Below are 27,178 nucleotides of genomic sequence, written 5' to 3'. Positions count from 1 at the left end.
AAATTCCTAAAAATAATATTTCAATTTTTAAAAATGAAATGAAATCCCTCCCCTAAAAGAATGCACCTGCAATTGAGTCTTAAACACAATAATGTTAAAGGAGGGTTGACCCAGAGGCAAAAAAGAGGGATGATACGATTTAATCTGAAGATTTTTGGCTGCGACGATGGTTAAGGTATACCATGAAAGTTCGGTTTTTTTTGGACATTTTTTTCCATCCTATTTTCATTTTTCCCACGACGTCACGTGTACGGCTGCACGTGGTCAGTCGCTTTTTTATGGACACTTGAGGCTTCTTCCTAAAGGTTTTTTCATCATCCACATAGCTGGAAGAGATTATCTATTAATAGAAGCGAGCGTGCTCTCGTTTTATGGATCTTCTTCTTTTTTTTGAATTTGGTACACCGGCTAAAGATACACCAAAATCTCAACACGAGTCACTGGGTCAAAAACACTTATGTGTTTTCTTAATTTTTTGTAGCTGCTTTCAAGTATCTTCTTCCTAATTTTAGGATTCATTTCCTTTATCAGATAAGTGGCTAATTGATGATTTAATTTATGGAATTAAATTTCTTTAATAAAAATTGCAGCAACCCTAATTCACCAGTAATAATATTACATGATCATTAGTATTATATGAATTAGGGTTGGAACCTTATTAAAGAAATTGATGGAGTGTTTACTTTATGCAATCCAATCAGGTGATTTGATTTAAAACATAATCATCTAAAATTGGTGTTATGATTACTGATTGTTTCCCCGATAAAATGTTACGAATTTTCAAATGCAATTACATTGGAATATAATATATCAAGTAAGGTTTAACGCAATAATAACACCAGTCGAGGTACCGTAATAAAACGCAATTACTTGCGTCAGATACTGATCAGTTTTTTTGTAATAATCTTACGAGACCAATAACAAGGAAGCACGAAATACCCTTGTCAAGAAAAAAAAGAGAAAGAAAAACAGGTGGATCGTGTTTGATACTTCACTTGATTGGATCGGGGTTATGCCAAGGTTTCCTTTCTTATTCTTCCTGTTTACCCTTGCTCATTCAGAAACCTCTTGTTCCAAGAATCATACAGGGTGTTATTTAGAATTAAAAAGAAAAAAGAAAAAATTTGTTTTTATCATTTTTGCAAATTGTCTTTCAAGAAAGTATTTGAAAAATAAACATTATTCAATTAAAATAATCATTTTTAAATAAAAAAGTAAATAACTCGAAAGGAAAAATATGCAACTGCGTTGCATTTCTGAAAAATGCATTTCTGCAAATGCATACAAATCCAATTGCATAACCCATTTTATATAATGTTATAAAAACTTTTTATCAGTGCAACACTAATAGTATTTAAATTTTTCCCTCCTTCTTTATTTTACAAATTATTCAATTACATTATATTTCAAGCACCGTTCATTATGACCCCCTTAGACAACGTATCGAGTCGATTTTTCTAAAAACCTTTTACCGAAAACGAGAAGGTTTGTATGGGGTCGTTAGGGGGTCGCAAGTGTCCGACGCATAGTATATTTGTCAAGGGCTGGGAGGAAAGGGCGACAAAGGGAGAGAGTAACGAAGTGCAGTTTCAACTTTCGACCACGTGTGTCTCGCATTACGGACATGGGGAACTTTTTTCCCCTCCCCACCATGAAATTTTGCGCACATGCCTGAACACTGGCGTCGAGAGTGTGCCCGCTTCTTTCTGGCCAATTATCGTCGGCCTCGAGTGACCACTTCCGGTCCTCGTCACCGCGTCTCCTCGAACCGTGTGACTACTTCAACGTCGAAACACGATCGCCCAACTCCCTTATTTTTTGCCATTTTTCGGGGATTTTGCGCTTCCTGTTTACTGGCACCGTGAAAATTACACGGAACGTTCAATCCTGCCGGAAATTACACGATCGATCAACCTTTCTGTCTGTCGTGACGTGTGCGGGATAAAAAGGGTTGCTTTTTTTTGCAGAAGATTGAGCAAAAATAAAAAATATATTCCCTTAGGCTTTTCGACCTTAAAATTTATTTTATATTGAAATCGTGCTTTTAGTTTAAAATTCTGAAGAATTGTTCCAACCCGAATAATTTGAAAAATTTTTGAAAATTTTTCTTCTTTCGTTCACGTCACTGACTACATGCCACCCTGTCTGTTATTGACACATGTGTTCTGTCTTCAACACATTCATCGAATATCTGTCGCAAGGTGGTAGGTTTGTAGTCCGTATATTTAGAACAGTCGTTGAAAACATTTGGGGCGAGAAACTTGAACGAAAGATCGTGTTTCCAGTCAGCTTTTCGTCATTGTCGCCTGATAGACACTGAGGAGGGTGCGCGTCGTCTGAAGCTACCATAATTAATGGGAGTGTTAGATGGGTGATGATGGATGCTCCTGCTTCAGACATCTTCTCCTTGCAGGGGGTTTTCTCTTTTAATTTTAACAAAGAATTATAAAATCCATCAATTTTTACAAGCATCGTAGTCAATAAATATTATTTTTAACAGGTGGTTAGAGCTAAGGGTAGAAAATTCAATTGATTGTCAATAATCAATTTCAGAAATTTTAAAAATTAAAAATTTTTAAATATTAATTTATTTCTGTGAAAATTCTCCAATTAGTACCATTAAGTATTCCTCCTTGTTATGATGGACATCCTGGTCCCCCAAATTTCATAATTTATTTTTTAAGATTCCTTCCACGTTTAACGAATATTAATGACCAAGGTAATTATACTTTCGAGTATCTTTGTGTCCTGAAATTTTCTCCACCCCAGCTATAATTTATTACATCTTTTTTCGCGAAACCTTTTAAAAAGGACACGTCTTCATAAGTTCATTAACTTGAAGATTCATCTGTGTCGTTTGAAAGGAACCAGGTACAGTCGCTAATGAAGAGGACGTTTTTGTTCGAATTAAAAACATATTATTTATATCTCGTAAAGCTGCTTGATTGATGGAATTCAGTTTAATTTTTTTCTTCTTTTATTATTTTTGTAAATACCACCTGTCAGAGTCTGTTGTTTATTAATAGGCGTTTCGTGAATGGTCTGAAGATGATTTGCAAGCGAAGTCGAATATTGTAGGTTCTGGAACAGTGGCAGAAAGTTCCAATCACTTTGGGGATTTATTACCAGGGGCGTAACCACAGGGTGCATTCTTCCTGTGCCCATCAGCTTATTAAGCGTTGCTCGAGGATTTTATATAACGTGTTAAATACACGATGCATATGTGGAATAAAAAATACTGTAATCTTCGGGAGATCCGTTTATGTGTTATTCCACTTTAATGAAAACCATGTGAGAATTTATGGGGACATAAAATTGAATATTAACGAGGGGAAATTTTTATTTATTATGGAATATTGAAATTTAATTTCTCAGTTGTTTCTTCAAGACTTCTGAAGTATGCTACTGAAGGATGGTATATCGGTCACCAAATTGCTTACGTCTTTAATGGTAGGGTTCGATGCGTGTTCGCATCAACAGGGATATTATTTTCAACAATTTTCAAGGAAAAATCAGGATTTCTTCTCGATATTGAATATTTCTAAGATTTATGGTTCAAACGTGATTCCAAAATTTTACCTTTTCACCAAAATTAATTTTATTATATGAACTGTCAGGATTTTTATGGCATTTTTGGTGCACATTAACAAATTTTATTATATAAAATAAAAGAAGTCTATAAATCATTGAAATAATTAATTATAGTTGCTACTATATTGACGCCTATGGGGTGCAAAGATTTAATCTACCCTTCAAAAAAATTCAAAGTTCAATCACTCAGTAATTAATTATTTTATCGACCTCGTCAAGAATTAATATCTCTGACTCAACGAAACCTCAGTCCCTTCTCAAGAACCATCTTACCTTCTTGAAGTAGTGCTCGAAACACCAAAACGTAAAGATAACCGACACATTCCTCGAAAGTGGCTCTCGAGGAGTCTGGGTGCGCGAAGTTACAAATATTTCTATCGTTCAGCCGCTTTGTACAATAGCGGGTGGGCTAACAATAGGCCCTTAGACTCGTAAGTTCAGTGGCCCTTCATAGTCGTAATTTCTTCCTAGAAGATACCCGGAACACTCGACGGAACCCTTCTGTCGAAGATTTCTTCGTGATTGTGCTACGCCTATGGCCCATTATCCACTTAGTATAGGTTTCCACGAGCCCTCCGTAGATGGGTGCGCCCTATTCCTCTCCTTCTTCATTTTCTACGGGCTTTTTTCCTTCGGTTAAGATTTACGATTCCTCGTGCACGTGTTCACAAAAGAATCAGGACTGTATGGCTCGCCTCAAAAAGCGGCGTTCCGCTGCAACCGGCACCATCGATTCTTCCCCATTTTTTTTTTCTTCTTCGTCTTCTTTCTTTCTTTCCCTTAGAATTGTCCCTACGAATAGGTGGGAGGGTGACTGTAAGGAGAGCCCAGCCCTTGTTCGAGACGATTGTCACGAAACGCAAGAAAAATCGTTACCTAAGTGGCGAGGGATCTCTTTGATCGGGCTAAACGTTTCTCTTCCACTGGACAGTATCTTTCGACATTAAGTGCCTTCGTATATCGCCGAGCGTTTGGAAAATTCGATGGGAGGACCCGATGGTTGCTTATGGGGGAATTTTGGGAGAATTGATAGGTGGATGGTAATTGGAATTTTGGAAGGATTCTTATTTATTTATTTTGATATATTATAAGTGCTACTTTGTGATAATTTTATGTCATAAATTTTATTTTTGTTGAAAGTGGTAGGTGGTTGATGTAATTGGTAATTAATTCATTTGAATTAAGAATATTAATAAAGCGCTTATGTAGTTATTTTTAGCAAATTTTAGCAATTTTTAGATATTTTGATGTCATCAATTTATTTTCAATTGTATATTTGTGATTTGGTGGAAGATGTGTCAATGTCATAAAATTATTTGGACACTGAAGACAAGGGGGGTGGTTTTTTTTTTAAATTTCTTTTTGATATTTATTATTTCTTTCTTTTTTTTTTTTGATTAATCAGTTATATTAAATATATAATGACAATCACTGATGACTCTCATTCGAATCTTATGAATGACAATATTTCACACCTTTCAAATTTCACTTGTGCAAATAAAAGTGTGTTTCCTTTAGAGAAATGAATGCTAGAAATATTCCAAAGATTATTTATTTGAATAAAGGTGAAATTGTCGGAGAGATTGAATCTTTCTCGGCTTTCGATGCCTTTCAAGCTGGCTGATTCTCATGAAAGAAGACGAAGTTTGACGTTCACTGTGACTTAATATGTCTATTATCAAAGGCAATAAGCCATGCGACCACCTGGCCGTTCCTTCCTCGGATCCTTCTTTTATTTCGAAGAATATTTCCATCCTCCTGAACAGGAATAAACATCTCGACGCGAAATTTCGTCCGTTCGGCTTGATCCTTTATGAACGTGCACGATCCACTCGGAATGGAAAGTCTTTAAGTTCGTTTTGCCGGGCTTAAACGGCGTCAAATAATACAATAATTGTCCCTTTTAAGAGTCGAAAAGGTACATTTTTAAGAAATTTGTCTAACCGGTGATATTGTAGTCGAAAAATGGCTTGTTGAGGCCCGAGTCAGTTTTGTCCTGGATTCAGGACATCCCAGTGGCGTGGCAATTTTGAATCTTGGCTATATTTTTCAAGAAATCAGTTTTTCATAGAAAAATCATTTTTATTAATTAATTTTAAAAATTTCTATTAATTTTTTTCTATAGATATTAATGGCAAAATAATCAAACGAGTTATTAGAAAAATTCACTGAATAATATTTGAGATTATAAAAATAGTTTTAAGAATAAAAAATAGCTTAGAAATAAAACCTTCTTATATAAAAGTTTGATTAAGAAAAATTCATGATTTGTACATTAATTTAAAATATTGCAAATAATGCAAATATTTCTGGTTGCTTTACGCCACTGTATGGAAGCTGTTACAATAGAGATCCACAGGGTAGACCGCCTTTTGTGAAGAATAAGTCGGAATAACTCGAAAATCACTCCATAATACTGGATTCCCAACAATAGAAGGCCCTTTAAGAACTTCGTGACTGACTGAAGGGACGTCCAAATGTATTCATCTCCCTGGCGAAAATAACACCAGTTTTGGAAGATCGAGAGGTTCCTTATATCTACTTCCTCCTTTTCATTTTTGCAAATAAAAACTTATGGCTCCTTGGACTTATTTTTATTACTTTTATTAGGCTCATTGAAATGATTACAATTTAAAAAAGAATCAGATTTATGTAATGGCACAGGGCTTGAAAAATGAATGGTACTTAGTTGTCGACTTAATGATTTAATGATTAATTAAAATTTAGACTTCTATGCTATATAATTGTGATTTTTCGCAGTAAATAGAATCATTTAATGAAATTTGAAAATTTTCAAGAAAAACTGAAAGATCATTGGTATTTTTGAGCCAAATTGTGATGCCCTCGAAGGGAGGAAAAAGTGTGTCTAGGATCGGATATCTAATCCCCGCGTGGAAGAGCTTGGCCGCAGCGTTGAAAAGCCTCCCCCACCCTGATGAAGCGGCATCAAATATTTGACAATATTTTCAAAAGTTTCGAAAACGTAACCCAACACTGCACCACTCTTGGCCGAGATTAGGGTCGGCCCAATGGAATTCTTTTATGCGGTGTAAAAATCCGTCTGATAGAGGCTCGTTTTCTGTTCGGTTGCCACGGCTGATCGTATCACGTTCCGTTTCCTGAGGGACGTGCAACAGGTTAGATCTGCGACTTGATCAGCACGATAATCTAAATGGAAAATTGTATTGAATCAGCAGCAACATAATGAAAGTTTTTCAGGTAGTTGGCTACCCGTATAATGATAGTTAATGCTCGTAATTCGAAACGTGCCAGCTATTTTTTTCGATCCTCTTTGAAAATGTACCTTTCATCGTTCCTCTTTTGTTGCGCGTGTGTCTCTGTTTTCGCATTGAAAAATTGAAGATTAACTATCTTTGAGAATTTTTATTCCATCCTATCATTTGCTTTATTATATAACAAAAAATAGAGCACCTCTAATAAAATTATTATTTTCTTGAAAAATTTTCAAAATTAATGTTTTTATCAACATTAAAATTTCTGAAAATCCACCATTTAAGAATATTATGACCCCTTCAGTACTATGTAATTTTTATAAATAAATTAATTTCATTTATCTATAAAGAATGAAAATATTTAGATGCTCTGTTTTTCTTGATATTTTCTATGCAACAAAATTGAGTGTTTTTAATTACCTTCGTGTAATTAAGTTTAATCGAAAACTTTACACCGTGGTAGGGGTAGTATAGTAACAGAGGTGAATGCTGTCATACAAGTTCTTCAGGAAAATAAGATTAATTCGCGAAATCCTGTCATTAATAAAGGTGTTCACGATTCATCGGTCGACATTCAGACCTTCAGACCACAAAGGGGAGCAAGGTATCGCGGTATTAAATGACAAGACACGCAATCACGGTGGAGATCGAATAAACGGGAACAAAGAGGGAGAGGGATGACAGAGAAAAATGAACAATGAACGATCCTTTTCAAATTATAAAAAATGTAATAATAATACGATAATTCAAAAAATAGATTACACAGGAATTTAATTGAAAACAACAGATCTGTAGAAGCCATGAAATTAAAGTCATTTTCAAAAAATTTCCAAAAACATATTTGAATTTAATTAACAGAGACTGTCAGATGTTGCATGTTTCAAAATTGATTATTTTATAGAGTACAGGCAAGTCCCATTTTTTTTATATCTATATTTATGGAGTCCCTGAGGGTGAAGGGCATGGTCCTTCGAAAGGTCGCCATCTAGCGATGTAGGGCCAAACCATGCAGTTTAGGGAAGTAACAAGGGCAAATAATAGATGGTGCATTGGAACGTTGCAGAAATTGCATCGCAAGGATGCAATTCGTCATTAGGTATTCATTAAATGATTATATAGCAATCAACAGTAAAGATCAAAATTTTTTTTGAAAATATTATTGTATTTAGTATTATTTCACCTTTTTATTACTTTTGGATAAATGTATTTAGAAAGGAACAGATAAAGAAATAGAACTTAAGTGTTTAGATATGTGCTACTTTTTATTGATCTCTACTACTGAAAATGGGAAACCACTTGGTCATCAGTACACAATAATTTGTACTTCAGCAACAATTTTTATAAATTAATATATTAATATGATTATTTATATAATATAAAAAATTTATAACATATTTAAAAGGTGAAGTATAAATTATTCTTTAGTAAAGAATTATTCTTTAATTCAGAAGTGAAGTAAATAGAAATTTTCAGTAGATTTAAAAAAAAAATAGAACTCTTGAACTTTATAAAAAACTTTACAACTATTATTAAATTGTTATATTTGCAATAGCTTCATTCTCTAAGCATAGCCTTAAATTCTACTTTTCTAAATAAGTCATTTGGAAGGGATATTAAGAATAAAAATAAAATTTCAAGTTCACACAGTTTATTTATCGAATATACTTATAAGAAACAGCAGTTTATAAACGCAAAGCTAAAGAAATTGGAGCATGCTGTCCAAAAATACGAAAGGAGACAAAACGAAAACGCCATACAATCATTATAAAAGTGCGAGTAAATCTAAGAATAAAAGGTGCACAATAAAAAAATCGAAGGAAACACAAAATTTCGAGATCAAACAAAGAAAAATTAAAAAATTTCGCACACAAAATTCAACTTCGTCGGTCTATTGGCAGAACTCGATCGATTCTGCTTGGAAAATTATTCAGTGTATCACAAGTTATCGCTCGAGCTGTGATTTAATCATTTTTATCCTAACTTACAATCAATCTTACATCTACATTTATCACAGTGTTTCTCTAGAAACTAATATTGCAATTTTTCCGGAAGACATTGATTGAGATCAATGATACATTACAATAATTTCCTCTGTTTAAAGCACTTATCACAGTTCCTTTACTACCTTAATTATCACAGTTTTTCATGATTCATCACAATTTTCTACGCTTACATGATATACAATCTTTCTGTCGCGTATCACAGTTGTTCATATTATAGAATATGCACTGGGCGGCCTATGTCGTCGAACGAAGTTCGATGATATTAAATCTACGATATTCTGTCGTTAGACTTAAACCTAGTATCACAGCTTTTAAGTCAGTCCATCGTTACTCTCTAACTTAAAAGAATCTTAAAAGTATCATTGCAAACATCCTCTTAGATCTACGATTAATCTATCCCGATACTAATGCAATTAAAGCTCCGAACCAGGAGTTACGTGAACCTTAAGATCTTAACTTACGAGAAAGACATTGAAACTTAAAGCTACCTTAAACTCGTCGTACAAAGTGGAAGACGGTATTGATTTATCTAACGATCTCACGAAACGACGTCGTCTTCGATCAGGATCCATCACGACGTCATTGTCTCATTTTCATCGCCATTTCCCTCAGCTCGTTCTCCAGATTCTCGTTGTTCAAGTTCCTCAGTTCCTCCTCGTTCAATTGCAATCGGCTGCCCTCCGTTCTGCCATTTCGACGAAACTTGGCGCAAAGTAGTCGAATGGCCCTCTTGATAGTTCGCCTGGTGATCAGCGTACTGTCAATTCGTCGATCAGTCATCGAACTGACGGTCACTCTGGAGATCTGTCTCTTCATGGTGGCGCCGAAGAAGTAGAAAAACCGGTCGCGATTCCTCACGTTTCTCCGCCGGACTGGTGGTTGTTTATCAAAGATCTTTCGCGTCAATGCGCATCGGATCTATATGTATGTGTATAGGTTTTTGTATAGACGGGTAGTACTTGTGTGTCGGTACTAACACAGGAATGAGAGAGAGGAGAACGGAAACGGAACACGTGGACGAGTCTGGTGGATTCGCTTGTATCCGTTGTGAAACGCACGTTTGAGTAGGTGTGATTGAATGTGAGCTAGGATGAGGAGTCTTCCTCTTATATAGCCGAAGGGCGGCGCATGCGCGGTGCCGAGGAGAGCCGAGGGTGGAGACAAGGTTCTTTCGTACAGGTACGTGCGTGGGCTCGTGTGCGCAGAAGGGCAGGTACTTTCCACCCCTTCGGTATTTGCCCACCCTGTGGAAAAAGGGCGAGCAACCGGCGGTTATGTAATTTGCATTTCACGTGTTGCCACTGGATTCCTTTGGTAAACTCTTTTGTTTTGTATTGTTACGTTTCCCCCATTGCGGGAAACGGGGTAAAATTATAATATGAAAAACATAGGAAATGATATTGAGATTATTCGTATTTGCAAGTATAAAATTTTAGAAGAATAAAATTCATTGATCTATTACATATCAACGTATGCATTTTAAATATCCACCTAGTGGCGCGCTATTGTACTTTCGACTCACCGCGCATGCGCGCGCAGCGATTAGCGAGGGAAAATTTAGTAACAATGGCGCATTGTGTGAGGGAGGTTGTTATCGCGAGTGATTAATTTATATTTCAAGTATTGCATAAGTGTTCGGTGTTCCTTCAGAAAATCGTTTAATTTTCGTATCTCGAAAGCAATAAAACGTGCTTGCAATAAAGATGTAAATTGAGAAAAGAACAAAAAGCGGGAACCAGGGAGAGAAGAATAAACGGGACTGACATTTGCGTTCAGCTCGAATTACGCGCGACTCGAAAGGAAAGGTGGATCGTAACGAAGACGAGTTAAAGGAACAAAAAGTGTTCCAAGGAAAAGAAAATAAGAAGCTCAGGTACACACGAGAAGGATAAAGCGAGAGGAGAATGAACGATTAGCGAGGTGACGAACGAGAGCAAAAGAGAAAAGAAAGGTTAGCCGTGGCGTACGCGCAGCACGAGCTGCGCACGATACAACATAAAGACAAAAACCCGCGCGTATGAGAAGAAACAGGCTTAGTTAGCAGAAGAAAGTAAAGCGATGGAGAGAAAAAAGGAAATAAAAGGGGAAAAAAGATTACGGAACCCGTGTAGGGAGATAGAACGAGTCGGGTAACCTAAATGAGAAGGACGGATAATATCAAGAAAGAAGAGGGAAAGTAGGTGTTTTATCATGGCATACGCGTTGCACGAGCTGCTCCTTGTGTAACAGACGAAGATGAAATGTCGAATTGAAAGAAGTCGACAGAATACAGGATAGTGAATGAAGAAGAGGACAGAAATCGTCGAGTGACCGAAGAAGGAAGAAGGGAAAATAGGTACTTGGTGGCGCACGCGCAGCACGAGCTGCGCACGGTACAGAGAAAAAGATGCAGACACGATAAAAGGAAGATAGAGAGCACACGAAAAGGCAAAAAGCTGTCGGAGGAAGCAGCGTGAACGATGAAGGAGAAAAAGACACGTGGCGGGAGCAAGGAAGAGAAGACCGCTCGTTTCCGGCGTACGCGCAGCACGAGCTGCGCACGGTAGCACTTGGCGCATGCGCGGCACATGCCTGGACTCGGATCAGCAACACGAGTGCGAGAGAAGCATGTAGCGTGGTTCGTGCTGAAGGAAGAAAGACACAGACGCCGACATCGAGAAGCAACAAAGGATGGAGAGCATCGTATGTGAAGGTGAGTGAAAGAGCTGAAATATCTCTAAGAAAGAAAAGAGACGAGCTGATAGTCGATATACTGGCACGTCTGTGCGTTGAAATGCGAAGAGAAAAGGATTATGTAGGTGGGACAAAGACACGTGTCGATTTGACAAAAGGGTGGGGATAGAAGGATAACTTGTTGCACAGAAGGTCGTATTGCCGCGAACTTAACCTTACATTCAACATGGTACGGAACATCAACCCCATTGTGATTTATTTACTTCTTCCAGTTTCTTTTGCAAATCTCACATTTATCGTATTCTCAAATCAATAATTACTATTGCTCCAAAAAATAACTAAAAATACTATGTTCTCGTGTACGGTATTTGAGGTTAAGTTCTTATATTTTAATTTGTATCAAAACAGTTAGCTGTCCATTCGAACGTGTAATTAAACAGTCATATCTAGATGCTTTCATTTTGAAATGTTGCAAGAAATTCGATTCCGTACATGACAGCTTCTGCGGGAGTAGGAAAAAGGAACTTGCTTGCATGATAATAAAACGCCTGAGGGCTGCTTGTATTAAATGCAAGTGGCGCGAGGAAACGCGTGAATAATGCTCTTATACACAGTATTGCCAACGTCAGTCGATTTTACTTAAATCGAACTTCGAATTACAACTGGTAGCCAGAAGCTATTACCATGGCTCGATTAGATTCCCTATCGATGGAATGAGTGGTAAAATCGACCGATTGCGCGGATAATCCGTTCGAATAGCCCTGGTTCGATATATCGATCATTAACGCCTCATCGACCTCGACGTCCAACTTTAATTTTAATTTATCTGTTTGATAGGATTTCCTAACTATTTCCTTTTAGACAACTATTAAGCTTTCATGGTCCATTTAGGAATAAATTTTCTAACTTCTTTTTTAATTTATGGTAGCGTTAATTATAAAATGGCATATTTGTTTAAATATTAATGAAGAAAATTATTACTCAGAAATTGCCAATTTTTTAATTATAAATAAATGCAAAATTTACTTATCAAAATGTAAAATTTCTATAATCAACATTATCTAATCATATCCTAGTTGTTAAATTATTTTATATTCACTGTGAATTATTCTAGGATTATTCAAGGTAATTTAACTTCTGATTTACTGAACATCTTTTAAAGCTTCGTAATTAGTTGAAACATAAATGGGATCAAGTCCCGAGATAAATGGGATTCAGCTCGCGACTGAATCGCCGGAAAATATGCGTTCAATGCGAAACGCATCCGTATTTTACTCGCTTGAAATAGCGAGACATGTGAATATAAAGACTTGGAAGAAGGTATTCCGCTAATGGTCGAGTCTCCGCCAAGATGAATGGGACGCGAAGGGTGGTAAAGGGGTGCAGTGGGTCCCTGCAGTCGCAATATTTAGATTCCTGACCAACCGCACGCATCTGTCGGTCCTTCGATATTTCCCTTCCTTTTCCATTGCAATGTATGCATTTACGTAGAAATGCAAATGAATGCAGTTGCATATTTACCGTAGGTCCGTAGACTCTGATTATTGGTTAATCTCCAGAGCCAGAATGTATCAAGTCCACTTTTTTGAAAAAATAACATTTTACATGTTTCTTCTATCAAATTCTTCAATCTTCCTGATGGTCAAAATTATTTCATTCTAAATCATTTAGTTTTTAATATAACAGTTTAGAAATGATTAAAATAAGTTCATATCTTGTTAGAGCACTTGGTAGCTTGCAAAAAGTTTCATGGCCAAAAAATTTCAAGTCCAATGTTAAGTTAAAATAATTTTGGACTTGATATCTTAAGTCGGTACACAATTTCAAAATGACAAATCTTTTGCACCTTTGATTATCTCTCATCTAAAATTTAAATAAGTAATCCCTGATGGAGTTTAAAATTTCCAATGAAGTGGCAGTAATAAATAACCAACTTGATTTCATCCCTGTACTTAATAAAAGCGTTCCAATCAGCTAATTAGAGTATCGTATGCATTAGCATGGAGATTCGCTAAACTGGCGATCGAAACGCAGCCGCGTATCGTATATTTACATTTCACCCTGACGCATACGCACGGGGAGTAGGCGCGCGCGTGTAAAGCTATCTAGCCACCACTTAGCGCGTGTACACGCACGCACCAGCACAAGGTAACGCGCGGGTGCGTTTTTCGAGGGTGTGTTGATCGGCTTCGCTCGCTTGCCTGCCATCGGCCCCAACACCGTGTGTATATCTCTTGTAGCTGGCAGCTGGAGGTTTCGCGCGTGAGAACTCGGTGGCTCCGAGGTTCCCTGGTTTCTCGTCGCCACCTGTCCTCGCGTTGCTCTCTCGAGGCGACCGCCAACCCTCTTTCCATCGTCCTCCTTTTCCTTCGGCTTCGTCCCTTCGCCTTCCACCTCCCTCGCCCGCTGCAACCCTTCGCGAAATGTAATCACGCCTCGTCAGGCCCGAGGGGCGGACACGGGAGAAAGTATCGGCATGTTTTGACGTTATGCTAATGCCACGTGTGTGTCGTTCCACGGAACAGAGGGAGCGGGATGAATGACGATGGCCATTTGCCAAGGACGATCGTGCGCTTTGGTCGGTATCGTTGTTTTAGGGACTTCGATCCGAGATGGTCGTTGCGGGAGAGAATTCATGGGTCAGATATTAGCTGGGGAGAATTACTTAATTTTTTTTAAATATTTGCAATGTGGTATCTTTAATGCAATGTAATGCATTAAATACTTAAAAAAAATAGAGTAGAAAGAGATGGAATAGCATTACTCTCATGTGAATAATTTGCAAAAATTATTAAGAGCCATAATAATAATCTAAAATTAATTTATTTATTTATTACCCCCATTAACCCTTTCATCACTGTATACTAGGGTCGTTCAATACAGCCCTGTATAATTAAATATGAATTTGATGATAAAAAATACTACATTGCAAATAAGATTTGATGAATTATTTATTTACAAAGTACACGAGTGAATTAAATTAATTTTTTAAAAGCAGGAATCTGACTTCAAATATATCCCTCTTGAATTACAAAACAGTATCTTAAAAGATAATTATTGTCAATGTTCCTGATAAACAATTAAGCTTCAATGTTTAATAACCGTTCATAAAATTTTATGATTAAAGACTCAGTTACATCATTGTTAAACTGTAGAAAGTTGTGGAAAACTTAACCCGTTCATAGGCTATTAAAAAAATGAAAAGAATGTATCAATCAGGAGTAAATGAAATTGATACATTTTTTAAGAGTTGAATTGTACAAATTTCATGATAACGAGCGTATAACTGATTCAATTATATTCTTGTTAAATCGTAAGAAGATTTATTAGGGATACTTAATTTGTAGTATGTTAAAAGAAAATGATCGAATGGGACCAATAAATTGATCTTAAAATTGATACATTTACGAGACGAGTGATATTGCCTTTAAGAAGTGGGTCATCAGAAGGGTAATCATTTTATTTCAACAATTTTCCTGAAATAAACGCATTGAATAAGAATTATTGGATAATAAATTGAACTTCTCCATGCATGTTCTGTAAACGTATTCTGTAATATACGTTACAAGGAAAAAGTTAATTTCATTTTATACGACTTTTTTATTCGCTTTCACTTGTAAAACAATCATAAAATCCAAAGTAAAATATTATACTTAGCGTTTCAAGAACTTTTCATCTTTTGATGTCAGATACATTCATTGCTATGGGTGGTTACATTTCAACTCTGTAATTCATAAAGTACCAAAAAATCGATGGTCGGTCAGAACGTGATGTAATTATGTAAAATCACAGCTTAACGTGTCTCTTAGTTTTAATGAATCTCCAGTCTCCAAGATTCATAAGTACTAGATGAGCTAACTAATTCTGCACCTGCCCGACATTAATTTTTTCTTAATACCTTCGACACCAATAATTGCTCATATTATAGGAGCTCGTCCACCCTTTCTTCAACTCTGCCCATTAGGACTCATTAATTCATTAGGGAACAGATTTTTCTTACACTCCAACTTGAAATTTAGTTAATTGAATTACAAGGGAAATTTGTACCAAATATATATAATTTTAGATAAAAAATAATTAGAGATTTAAAGTTGAGAATCATGGCCTTCGTAATTAAATTTTTGTCTGATTTTTTTACAAGGATTTTGTTAAGTACTTAACCCTTAAATAGCGGAGAGAATATTAATCTAAAGTTAAATGTATAATTTTTAAGCAAACGAGTTTCATATAGTGGAAGAATAATTTTTCAAACAACCGTATAAAATTTGGAATTAAAATTGCAACTCTCTCCATGGTCCGCCATGCGAGCGTATGGTAAAGAATGACTCAGGGACGTATTAACAGCAGTATGATAAGTATCCCAAAACAAAATTACTCCTTCATCTTATCGACTACCTTGGTGTATTTCGTTTCTTCAATTGCCTCCATTAAGTTTGTTGAGCGAGGAGGCAATTTCGAGGTCGACAATTGGAAACATTTGTCCCAGGCCGGGTCTTTACTCGAGTTTCAGCCGGAGGGTCCCGAAAATGGTAAGCGTGCATGGAACGTGGTGGTCGTGTGCGAGAAACGTGTGCGCCTTTTTCACGTCAGCATCCCCCGTTGCACCCTGGCCGGTTCCCTCTTTTCTCAGACCTCACCGGGGCCCATCGAATGAAATTGGGCCTCATAACGGTCGACGAAGAAGCGTAGAGGACCAGGGGGAAAAAGAAGTGGTACCGACCGACCAGTGTCGCCGAAACTGACAATGAGAAGTTGGCCCCGAAGAAACGGAAATTGTGCCTTCGCCCGAAGGCGTATCGTGCTGTAATTTCGGAGCAGAGAGACCGTAAATTACCTGCGGATGTGGTAATTTCTCGGGATCCACCCGGGCTACGTCCACTTGTGTAAACTCGCGCCAATGACAAGTCATTGAGGTCAACGATAGGGAAGGGGTTAAGTGGATTTAAAAGATTCCACGACGAGAGTGGCACTTCTTGACGGGCGGGAAAAAAGCGCGGGAAAAAGGTTGATGCCTCCTGCTACAGAGGCGCGCTCGCAATTAACACGTATAGTGGATGTAGAAAGTTTCAAAGATTAATTTTTTCAAGAACAAGGAATACGAAGCTTAAGGTTGCGGCGTTGAAAAATAATTTCATTTTTATACGAATTTCTTCGCGTTTCCGAACACATCACCCGGTCGTTTTATTAAACGATAAAGCAATCAAACCGACGGAACCGAAGTCGCCGGGAAGTAAACAAAATTTAAAAGCCAACCGAGCAGCCTAATAAAAGTGAATATCCACGGCACGCGGAATAACTGTAAATTGCAAGGCTCGAGTCGGACTCTCGATCCATCGATATTACGGGATATTAAACCGGCGACGACACGCAGATTATCCTGTACGGTCTAACAGCATAACTATCCCGGTTTTTCACGGTCCGCGAACGGAGATTAAGTCGATTAAATCGAGGCAGAAAAGGCATGCACGCGTGCTGTGACTTCCATGCATGGACGAAGCTCGTTCTACCGGTCTTCTCCGCGTACCATCATTTCCATCGACGAACAGAAACGACACGGGGATATCGGCTCGTGTGTCGACCTGTCACACGCCGGCGTGTCTCTCATCCTGACGAATCGCGTGTTAAAGCCACCACGGGAATAATGTCGCTTCTCATGAACGAGCGGAGACGCTTGAATACCCGCGGGACACGTTCCTATCTGCGATGAGATTTCCTTGAGAAAACGATTGCCTGCGAGCAATAACATTTAACTGCATGGGAACCTTCGAGATATATATTATGTAATTTTGCTGCTTTAACCCTTCAGTCTTTTTTAACCAAAAGATTAACGCGTTGATTTTTTAATTTTTAATCTTCTATTTCACCAACCGAGTGGTAACGTTTCTAATTAATTAGTTTGAAAAGCTCCTAATGATATAGGTGATTCCAATGTCTTAATATCAAATTTTGTTGAATTTCATTTTTCACCCCTGGACCTTTTATTAACACGTTGATTTAAAATTTTTAATTATTTTTTATTTCAGCACCCAAGTGGTAAATTCTAATTAAAAAAATTCCTAATGATATAGGTGATTCCAATGTCTTAATATCAAATGTTGGATTTCATTTTTCACCCCTGAGCCTTTTATTAACACGTTGATTTAAAAATTGTTAATTATTTTTTATTTCACCACCCAAGTGGTAAATTCTAATTAAAAAAATTCCTAATGATATAGGTGATGAATTTTTATGGGAATTCCAGTGTGATCCACATTGTTAATCTGTGTTAATATTAAATTTTATTTGTCAGTATTTGTGATAAAAATTATATAGTTAGTCTGAGCCCACCTAGACGTGTTGAAATAGGTGTTTCAATAATAATTTTACTGTACTGGTTTAAAAGGCTGTACATAAGTTAGCTCGCAGCTACTATTATAATCTTGCGAAAGGAAAGGGTTGAAGCGAAATTACGGCGTTCGAACAGAGTTTGCTCTAGGCGAGCCGTGATTATAGCAACGGGGCACCGTGAAAAATTCTTCTTTCTCTGTTCACCACTTGTAATCGGTCCGGCTATCACGAATAAACGCCCTTGCCCGATTAAACGCGTATTCCTGAAATGTAGGCGTTAACCTGTTGCTCCGCTATAAATAGCCAGGGAAAAGAGGAACGTGTTATTAAGTCGTTGAAACGATATCACCCTTTCGTGCTGTTATTTTCTACTAACGTCATTCGTGTAACTAAGGCAGCCTGGCCCCCTCATTTTACACCCTGCCGGGAATTATGTAAATATTTATCAGTTCATAAATATTCTATCATCGTTTCTATAATTATTATAATTTTTCAAATTATGATGGATTCTTTTTTAGAAATCACAAAATTTTTTTATTTCAAATTAGTGGTAATCTTCTTAATAATTCCTCCATTTGGTAACATTTTTAGTTTCTACAAATTACGATATAAAGTTGAAAATTATATGTACATTTTTTGAGAAAATTAGAATTTTTCATTCAGTATTTATTTGGAAAAAATTTTCAAAGTTAAAAGACTTGGTCCATTCCAAATAAAAATTTTAATATTCATAGAAACTTCAGTTTTTTTTTTCTTCTGTTATTGGATCAAATACCTGGTAACCTTGGGGTTATCAGATCCACAGGTTGGATAACGTCCAGTTTAATTGATAAGCAAACATTTTCTACCGGTCAGTTAATTAATTTCCACCTTTTACGGGTATATCAGAGAGAGGGTATATTATTTTCGATGGGTATGGCGAGATAATTTGATTACATTCGGTTGCTCTACCTTTATGTAAGAGATTTTTGATAGTGGTAATGATTATACCAGCATCCTTTGCTTTATTGAATATTACGTAAATTAATTTCTTAGAATACATTTCGCTTAATTAAAGAAACTCATAATGAATCACGGAAATATTAATGACTGGTTATTTATAATATCAGCTGCAGCAAGTATTGGGAATTTAATATTTTATATTATATCCTTTATATTTTATTTTGACAGTTCTTCGTTTAAACGATTCCAAAAAAAATACTGCAGTTCCATTGCATGCTCGACAAACTCGTAATTAAACATTTCTTCAATATATGAGAATCTTTTATTAAAAAATTTAATTGAAGAAGTATTGATCATGATTGATCCAATACTCGCGGTTCGACGATTAATAATTGCACGAGTATCAAGCAATAATTATATATTAAAGATTGCCTCGTAAACTTTGATAACTTGCATTTCTTTTCTTCCAAACAGCACATTATAAATTTAGATTCTGTTCCACGATACTCTGTTCAACTGATTTTAAAATACGCAACGATTGATCATGTTAATTGAAACGGCTGTATGTACACGAAATTACCCGCATTTAATTACGATTACGGTTTGATTAATTATCGATAGTAGCGATAAATTTTACCGAAGAATTCGAACATGAAATCGATATCTGAAGAAACATAGAAATTACATGTTTTGTTTAAAAATATAATTTAACGAGGCCAATTACATAACTGGTTCAGTTTATCGAGTTGTTCTACGGGTTTTTTTTTTTAATTCACTTGGATGCATTGTTAACGTTGAAACACTTGGTTAATTACCGACGATCTTGATTAATTACCGTTGCATTGGTACATGAAAGTTTTCGAAGCATAATTTATGGATATACTGAAGAAACATGTTTGATACATGTTTCAACATGTCAGAAGAAATATTTGATGTATATCATTCTTATACAAATAGATAATTCAAGTGGTTTAAAGATTTCAGGTCTTTTATGGCTGATTTGGATTTTTGTTCTGCTTTGTTTCATTTAATTTTAATTTGATTTTTAAGGATATGTAGGATAAATAAATTTTAAAACATGACGTTCTAAAAAATTACGTTTTATTTATATTTGGTCTGTGACGACTTTTCAGACGAATGAAATTTCTTCGAAATAAATTTTCTGGAGAATCATTAATCGTTTCTCATTCTTCTTGAAGCAAAACCTCACGGACCCTCTGTTTCCTTGAAACGAAACCTCGCAAACCAGTACATTGAGGATCTCGATGCTGATTCATGGTAAACCAGTTCGGAGACGGTTATTAAATTAGTCATTAACAAATAAGGGACAGACAGGGAGACAAGAGTAATTAGGGGACTGCATGAAATGGCATCGTTCAACGATACATCGATCAGTAGACGATGATTATCGGTAATAACCGATCGCTCGTTACTCCTTTTAGGGAATTTTTAAACGACTGAATAATGAATGTTTAATAGTATGAAAGTTTGGAAATAATTGACTGATTGCTTTTAGAATACAAATTTTTACTACCCTTAATCCTTTCGTTAATCATTTAACTGTTTCAATATTTTATATTAAGAGGAGTTTAAAAATTTTTTATAATAAATAGTGTAAATCAATGGTTGTAACTCTCCTTATTAGTAGTTTTAATATTGTAAAATTTGCAGCCATTAATCATTGCAAAATTTGACATTTGACTGTAGTCACTTTTAGGGTAGAAATACTTTGGGGTGGATGATCTTCATCCTTCTCTTTTTTTATTTAAAGGTGTAAAAAATACCCTTTTTATATGATAGTATATACTAAAAAAACTGAGAAGGATGTGGACATAGGTCTCAATGCACATGATGCACTTGGATGCACCAGTGCATCTCCAGACCCTTGATGAAGCTAATTATAGTACTGCCCACTGTTAAACAGTACAAAATACATAAATTTGCTATAATATAAATGTACATACAGTTTTACTATAATATTTAGTAAAAATTTGTGTAAAATAGAAATGTAGAAAATTTATGAATTTTTCTGCATAAAAAATAAGATTGCTTTTGAAATGATCTATTAGAATGATGATTAGACGGTTTGTCTATGTCGCAATCTGTTGATTCCGCGTGCTAGCTGGCGTTTCGCCTCGTCCACAGGAGGCTTCGTTCACGCACGCCCACCGCGCGCGTCCATGACCACGTGTTCCACACGCTTCGTCCACACGCTGGTGCGTGCGTGCGTGCTTGTAGAGCTGTGTGGAAGCGTCGCTCTGCACGGAGTCTCGCTCGAGTCACACCTGCTCCTTTTTCCCACGAGATCGCTTTGCCCCCCAGCCACCACTCCTTCCTCGGACGTCCTCGGCCACCCTTGGCTCCTTTCGCTCTCTGACAAGCATCGACTCGGCCAGGGGCGGCGGAATTGACTCGTCCGACCTGGTGGAAATCCTTCCACTCTTATCTTCCTCTTTTGCCGTTGATTGGTTTTACGTCACGTTATGGAATCAGGGACACCAGGTCCCTGGATGAAATATACTATTTCTAATTTCGAGGACTGTTTTCATCCCCCAATCAAATGATCTTGGTTTAATAAAAATAGTAGTTTTTTTTTAATGCTTTGGTGCGAAACTACACTTTGTGTATAATGAAAGGATTATTTGAAATGATCGTTTTGTTAATCAAAAGTGGAACAAAATTTCTGCTTGTCCTACTGATGTAAATTTCACTGTGTATTTATCGCAAGGTTGAATCGGAGATCGATAAGACTGCATCAAAATGCACCCGTTGTACGTTACATTCACGATGCAAATGACATACAATATTCCTGCTGCGCATTCCAGCTTGGCACCGATATTCTGCGTGTATCTGGTGGCAGAAAAAAGAGATTGAAAGCGACATTTAATTAATGAGTTTCAACTTTGTATGTCTCTGCACTCGTTTCTGCACTCTGATGCACCGGATGTATCAAGTGCAACAGACGAATTATAGCAAGTAGAAATATTAATGGAACATTAATATAGCCGTTCTCGTGAAAGTTTTCAAATGTAAAAATGTTAATGAAGGATTGCAACAAATAATAAATAAAGTTTCTAGAATTTCTTTGAGAAATTAGTGAAGTTATTCGATATTTTAGAAACCCTTTTTTCCACCTGAAAGGGTTGAACGTGTTTCAAAATATTAGGCTTTCTATGTTTCAAAATTCACTATTTATTATGCAATAAATTAACAATTCATAAAACTTCCCAGCTAATAATTTACACAACGTTACTATTTCTATCATTCTCATATCACTTTACTTTATAAATTCTCTTAATTTATAAATAATGTATCGTATCTGTTACAAAAGACTTAATTTTATTCTGACCTCAATGCAACCAATTTCCATTATCACAAAATCAGGATCAGTAAATGAAACATAAAATTGATTCTTACTCCCTGATACGTATAAAATGTTGCATTAATTAATTATTGATCCAAAGATGGAAATCAGTTATTTATCTGCTATGATTTGTTCTGTTGATGAGAATCGACAAGTTACCAGGGAAGGAAACTTTTCATTAACCGCTACGTTTTATGTCTCGAATACTCGAGATTCGCATCTGCGTTTCCATCGGGGCAGGCTTCTCTTATCATTAATGATAGAACGTATCCTGAAGGCAAGGTACTCACTCTGAATCCACCATTCGGTGTGGGCATTTACTTAACAGAAGTAGATAAGTTCTGGTTACACAGATAAAGAAAACGATGGAGTTCTGGCTCATATTAGTAGGAATTTTATTATAAATTATTTGTAAAATATTTTGTGTTGCACTTTGAATTAGGTAAAAGTCATTGTTAACTGGTACCATAGATAATTAATATTAATTATGGTATAATATAAAATAATTATCGGTGAGGGTTTGGTAGTCAACATGCTGATAATCTGCCTTTATTATTAACAGTATTCTCTATGATATTGCTATTCAATAATTGACATGGTCCACTGTCAATGTTCCTAATTGAAATCCTTTAATTTTCAAAAGAAAAATCAGTGGGAAAGGAATTTTGAATTTTGAAGTATCATCATAAAATACCTTCTGGCATATAAAAATACGAAGCACTCCATCAAGGAATAATTCTCTGACAAGACGTCATGATTTCCAGATTCCACAATTACTTATTCCCCCCTGTTCGCTCCTTGTTACGTCAAACCCACCATTTGATTTAAAAGAAAAAGTGAAGATGATCGTTAGTTGATGCTGTAACCCTAATTGCATCACATAACCAACACCATCAAAACTGTTTTCCTTACCTTCCTCTGCTCTGAGATTTTAATTATGGTCCTGCTTTTATGATTGATTGACGAAGGGTGGTTTTGAAATGATACACCTGAATTTTGTTGGAGCTTAATTGGTGGGATTAAAAGGTACTTAGATAATGATAGGAATCGGAAATATTTGCTTCGAGCTGTATTTTTTGTGCACTCTCATCAATTATTATTTTGACACGTTTTATTCGTGGCAGGGTAATCTTCCTCAATTTATATTCCTTAATATGCAATAACTTAACAAATTTAACCCCACATGAAAAACACTCAATTTTGTATTTTTTCCCGTATTAGCAACGCGATTTTGTATAAACAGTTTGATTTTAAAACAATGCCGAATTGAATCTCCGACGGCGGACCATGGAGAGAGCCCCAATTTTAATCTATTTCTATCTTCCACATCATTTTCATTTTGTAAAGTTTCTAAAGGGTCAAATTGTAAGGCGAAGGGTTAATTGTGAACTGAAATATCTGTGCCCATATTTATAAGGGTGAATCATTTAAAAAGAAACATCAGCAATAAGAGGAAAGCTACCGAAAGGAGAGTAGCGTTCATCGATTAGCTTCCGATTCAATCTTCGTATCAGAGATTGTGAAGGATCGAACGATGGTCCGAAGGCGACGACCTTGGACGTTCAGCCTGGAAACGTATGGACACGTCCTTGGCTGCGAAATTTACGCCAACAATTAAACTCCACCTTGAGCGGAGAACGCGTCCTGCACCTGATGCCCTTTTTTAAAAGGCCTCCCCATGCCCTGGGTGTCCTTGACCTCCCTCTCTTCGTTCTTCTCCCTTGTCCGTGGTGAGCGCGGTTGCACGCGAAAGAAATCGACGGAATTCGCGCCCGCATTGCGTTGCAATGCATCGAGCGAGTGCGCACAGGTGTGTACGCGATGAAAATTTATTAAAAAAGGATAATGCCGATCGTTTTAGGGCTACAATGTCGTCGATGTGCGTGTCAGCATCTCGTTTTCTCATCCGCCCCATTTCCAATCGCGAATTTTTCATCTACGAGCCCCGCCTGTTATCGCTTCATCATTCTTTTAATACCAAGAACTCGTTTCGTTGCATGACGCGAAAACGAATCGCGAGGACAAGGTGTAAAGGCGCCTTGATTATTGGAATTAATTACGACCCCTAGGTCGTAAGGGAAAGTCGACGTCCTTCAAGATAGAAATGTATATCTCAGGTATTTAAAATAATTGAACTTATTCTGGACAAATTTATATGTACAGAGGATGTCGTGTAGCTGGTGGTAAAATTAGAGAAGGGGTGGTTTTATATGGAAAATAAGGAATATTATTTCTTATGAAGCTTTGTTTCTCATTGTAAATTATATAATTACATTAATGATATCATAAGTGAAATAATTATTTGATTGATTTTCTAAATATCCAAATTACTAATGTTATCACCTGTTACACTTTTCAATAATATTATAATGAAATTGATGAGGTGTGAAAGTAAGATTTAGAAGCTTGCCAAAATAAAAGAATCTGTCTGAATTGTTGTTTTTCATACGAGTCATCGCACTTTCAAGAAACCAATCCGATTCGGCACTGTCTCCGAAAAAACTGACAGGTTCGTGATTCGTCACGAACTGTTAAGGTTGTCGACCGCCATATTCTCGCTGCTTCAGCCATAGAATCATTAAAGTAATTTTCATCTCTTTGAAAATAATTCTTAATTGTAAACTTGATGGATGCATAATTAGTTTATGAAGGGTCATAGAGACGAATTAGAAATTAACTTAGGAACTTGTGTAAAAGAAAATAGAATTGTGTTGAAAGCAGGTAGCTGGATTGGAAAGTTTTACATACAAATGGTTCACCAGCATCAAAATATTTTTCTAAAGTGAAAAAAAAACTTGGGTCTGTTTTGATGCAGCTCTTTCGGGAGGCCAGAACAAACATTCTGTTTTGCAAATCATCTATATTCGATTGCAGCGTATTTTGATAACTTTATTTTGGTAATCGAGGAGGGGAGATTGACGCGTTGATAGGTTCGGCAGGAGAAAGAGTTTGATGAGTAAAAGGAAGGTTTAATAATTGCGAAACTGATTGAGTGAGAGGGTGAGACTTGAACGAAAATACTGAAAATATTATTACACTATTTATTTCCCATATAAATTTCTAATAAATTATCTTAATAATTTATCTTTAAAAAACTGAAATAGAATTATTAGTTGAAATTTTTAATTAAAATTCATTTTTTTCAACTATAAATTCTTATTTATGTGTATAAAACAATGGTATCTTAACGATAGCAATTTAACACGAGAGTGTACGTATCCTCTTCACCGAAAGGGTTAATAATCCTCCATTTTTCATCTTCCATCATGTCTCACCGGGTACCATCATCCTTACCCGAAAAGCCATTAATTCTCTTAACCAGCTTCCCCGTTTCCAATACGCTTTGGATGTTCGAGTTCCATCATCCGGACAGCCATGTCTTTCTATCAACCCCCCCCACCCATCGGTGCCACCCGAATAATGATCCCTGAACCCGTTCGCCGGGGCCCATCTTTGAAAGTAGTTGTCCGGTTAAAAAGCAGGAAGAAACATAAGAGAATGACGATACGAGGCACAGAAGAAATTCGATTTGTCGAAGAAGGGCCAGGAGGGGTGTGAAGTGGATCGACCGCGATGCCTGTCGAGCATACGGATCGATTTTACACGTGCAATACTTTTTGATTGCTATAGGAAGGGAAGGTGTAGATGGTGGGGTTCCCTCTGTGTCTCTCGGTGCCGTGGCTTTCCATGCCACAGAGGGGGTCATCGAGGGGGGACTTTGCCCCCACAAGTGGCTCCCCGGTAGCGCCGTCGCGCACCTGCCGCTTATTCCCACGCCGAGGACTCACCTTCGCCTCATCTTTCCTCTGTTCGTGCTTCCCTCACCTCTCCTTTCCCTTCGTTTCTCTCTTCGAGTCCTCTTTTCTCTCTCCCTTCACTCCTCCACCTCCTTTTGCTGCTTCGTCTTCAGCAACGATTCTCTCCCCCTCTGGCCCGTTCGACCCTCTCGTCAACGCCGGCACACGTGTGCACCACGGGCTACGAGGGGGAAACGGGCACGCTTATTTATTTTTAGATATTTTCGGACCGAGATACGCACCCTGAAGAGTAACCACGAAGCTCCGCTTAAATGGAGGACACTTGGCCGATGGACGCTCTTTTCTTTTTCTACAATGATAAATTAATTTAAATTATTCATAGAGTTACGTTATGATGTACAGAGAATTAAATTATAGAATCGTGGCTCTCTCCATAGTCCGCCACGCCGCGTCGTCTTGGGGGTCTCTCCATGGTCCGCCGTCAGAGGGTTAATAAACGCGTTGCGTATATTCTATTTCTTACTTTTTTACAGCAAGGATCAATCATTATATACGTTATCCTAGTCGGTAAAATATTTAAATTTACATGCTGGTCAAATGATAGTCATCAACTGTCCATCAAATTGTCAGGAACATAATTTCACCTCGGTGCCATTGATATTTATCTACAGATCACTATAATTTCTCCTTGATTATGCTGTCACTTTCAGAAATATAATTCCATGCCATCGGAATCCTATAGAAACTTTTTACCACTGAGAATCATCCCTTCGCCAGTGATCGTGTTATAAATCAATAAGGTAGAATTTTCTCGTTTATAAAGCCACTTCCGCGGAAAATGATCAATTATCACTCGCATCGATTTCTGCGAACAACTCGGCAGTTAGGTTCGTTTCGTTAAAACGGATTGCAAGGGAGGAGGGAAAAAGGAGGACGGTGGGGAACACGCGAACCGAGAGAAATAAAAGGGCACAACGAGCAAAGTGGAACGAAGAAAACGAACACCTCGACGCACAGGGATGTCTGGTTAGGAATTCTGACGGGTTCTTTCGTCGAAGAAATCCAATACTTTGACGACGTCTGGTCGCGGTCGAACGATCGTTTTGTTTGACGTACAACCACCAATGGGACCGATATTCGAATCCGGATTCTTGAGGATGGAAACAGGGACAATCACTTTTTCGTCATCTTATTTCAATAATAAATTCATTTGAAAACAAACCGGACGAATTAACTCGTCTGGAATCGTTCTTACATATCAAATAGTTGATTTACGAGTGTACGAAG

The 27,178-nt window shown here is 37.0% G+C and overlaps 1 protein-coding gene across 5 annotated transcripts in view; it reads left to right on the top strand.

Moving 5' to 3' along the window:
- The window catches only part of LOC114873887 (tubulin monoglutamylase TTLL4-like), a 119,880-nt gene that overhangs the window by 53,719 nt on the left and 38,983 nt on the right, over window positions 1-27,178 (top strand). Inside the window, exon 1 of one of the 5 annotated variants that reach the window (XM_029182653.2) lies at window positions 11,476-11,519. The exons of the other annotated variants lie outside the window; for them this stretch is intronic. The gene's annotated coding sequence lies outside the window, so the exon portion shown is untranslated. Of the gene's footprint in view, window positions 1-11,475; window positions 11,520-27,178 lie in introns of those variants that run through there. 5 annotated transcript variants of the gene reach the window in all.

Source organism: Osmia bicornis, chromosome 10 (assembly GCF_907164935.1).
Source record: "Osmia bicornis bicornis chromosome 10, iOsmBic2.1, whole genome shotgun sequence".
Classification (NCBI taxonomy): domain Eukaryota; kingdom Metazoa; phylum Arthropoda; class Insecta; order Hymenoptera; family Megachilidae; genus Osmia; species Osmia bicornis.
The sequence above is the reverse complement of the archived record's forward strand: the minus strand, read 5'-3'. Positions and strand labels throughout refer to the sequence as shown.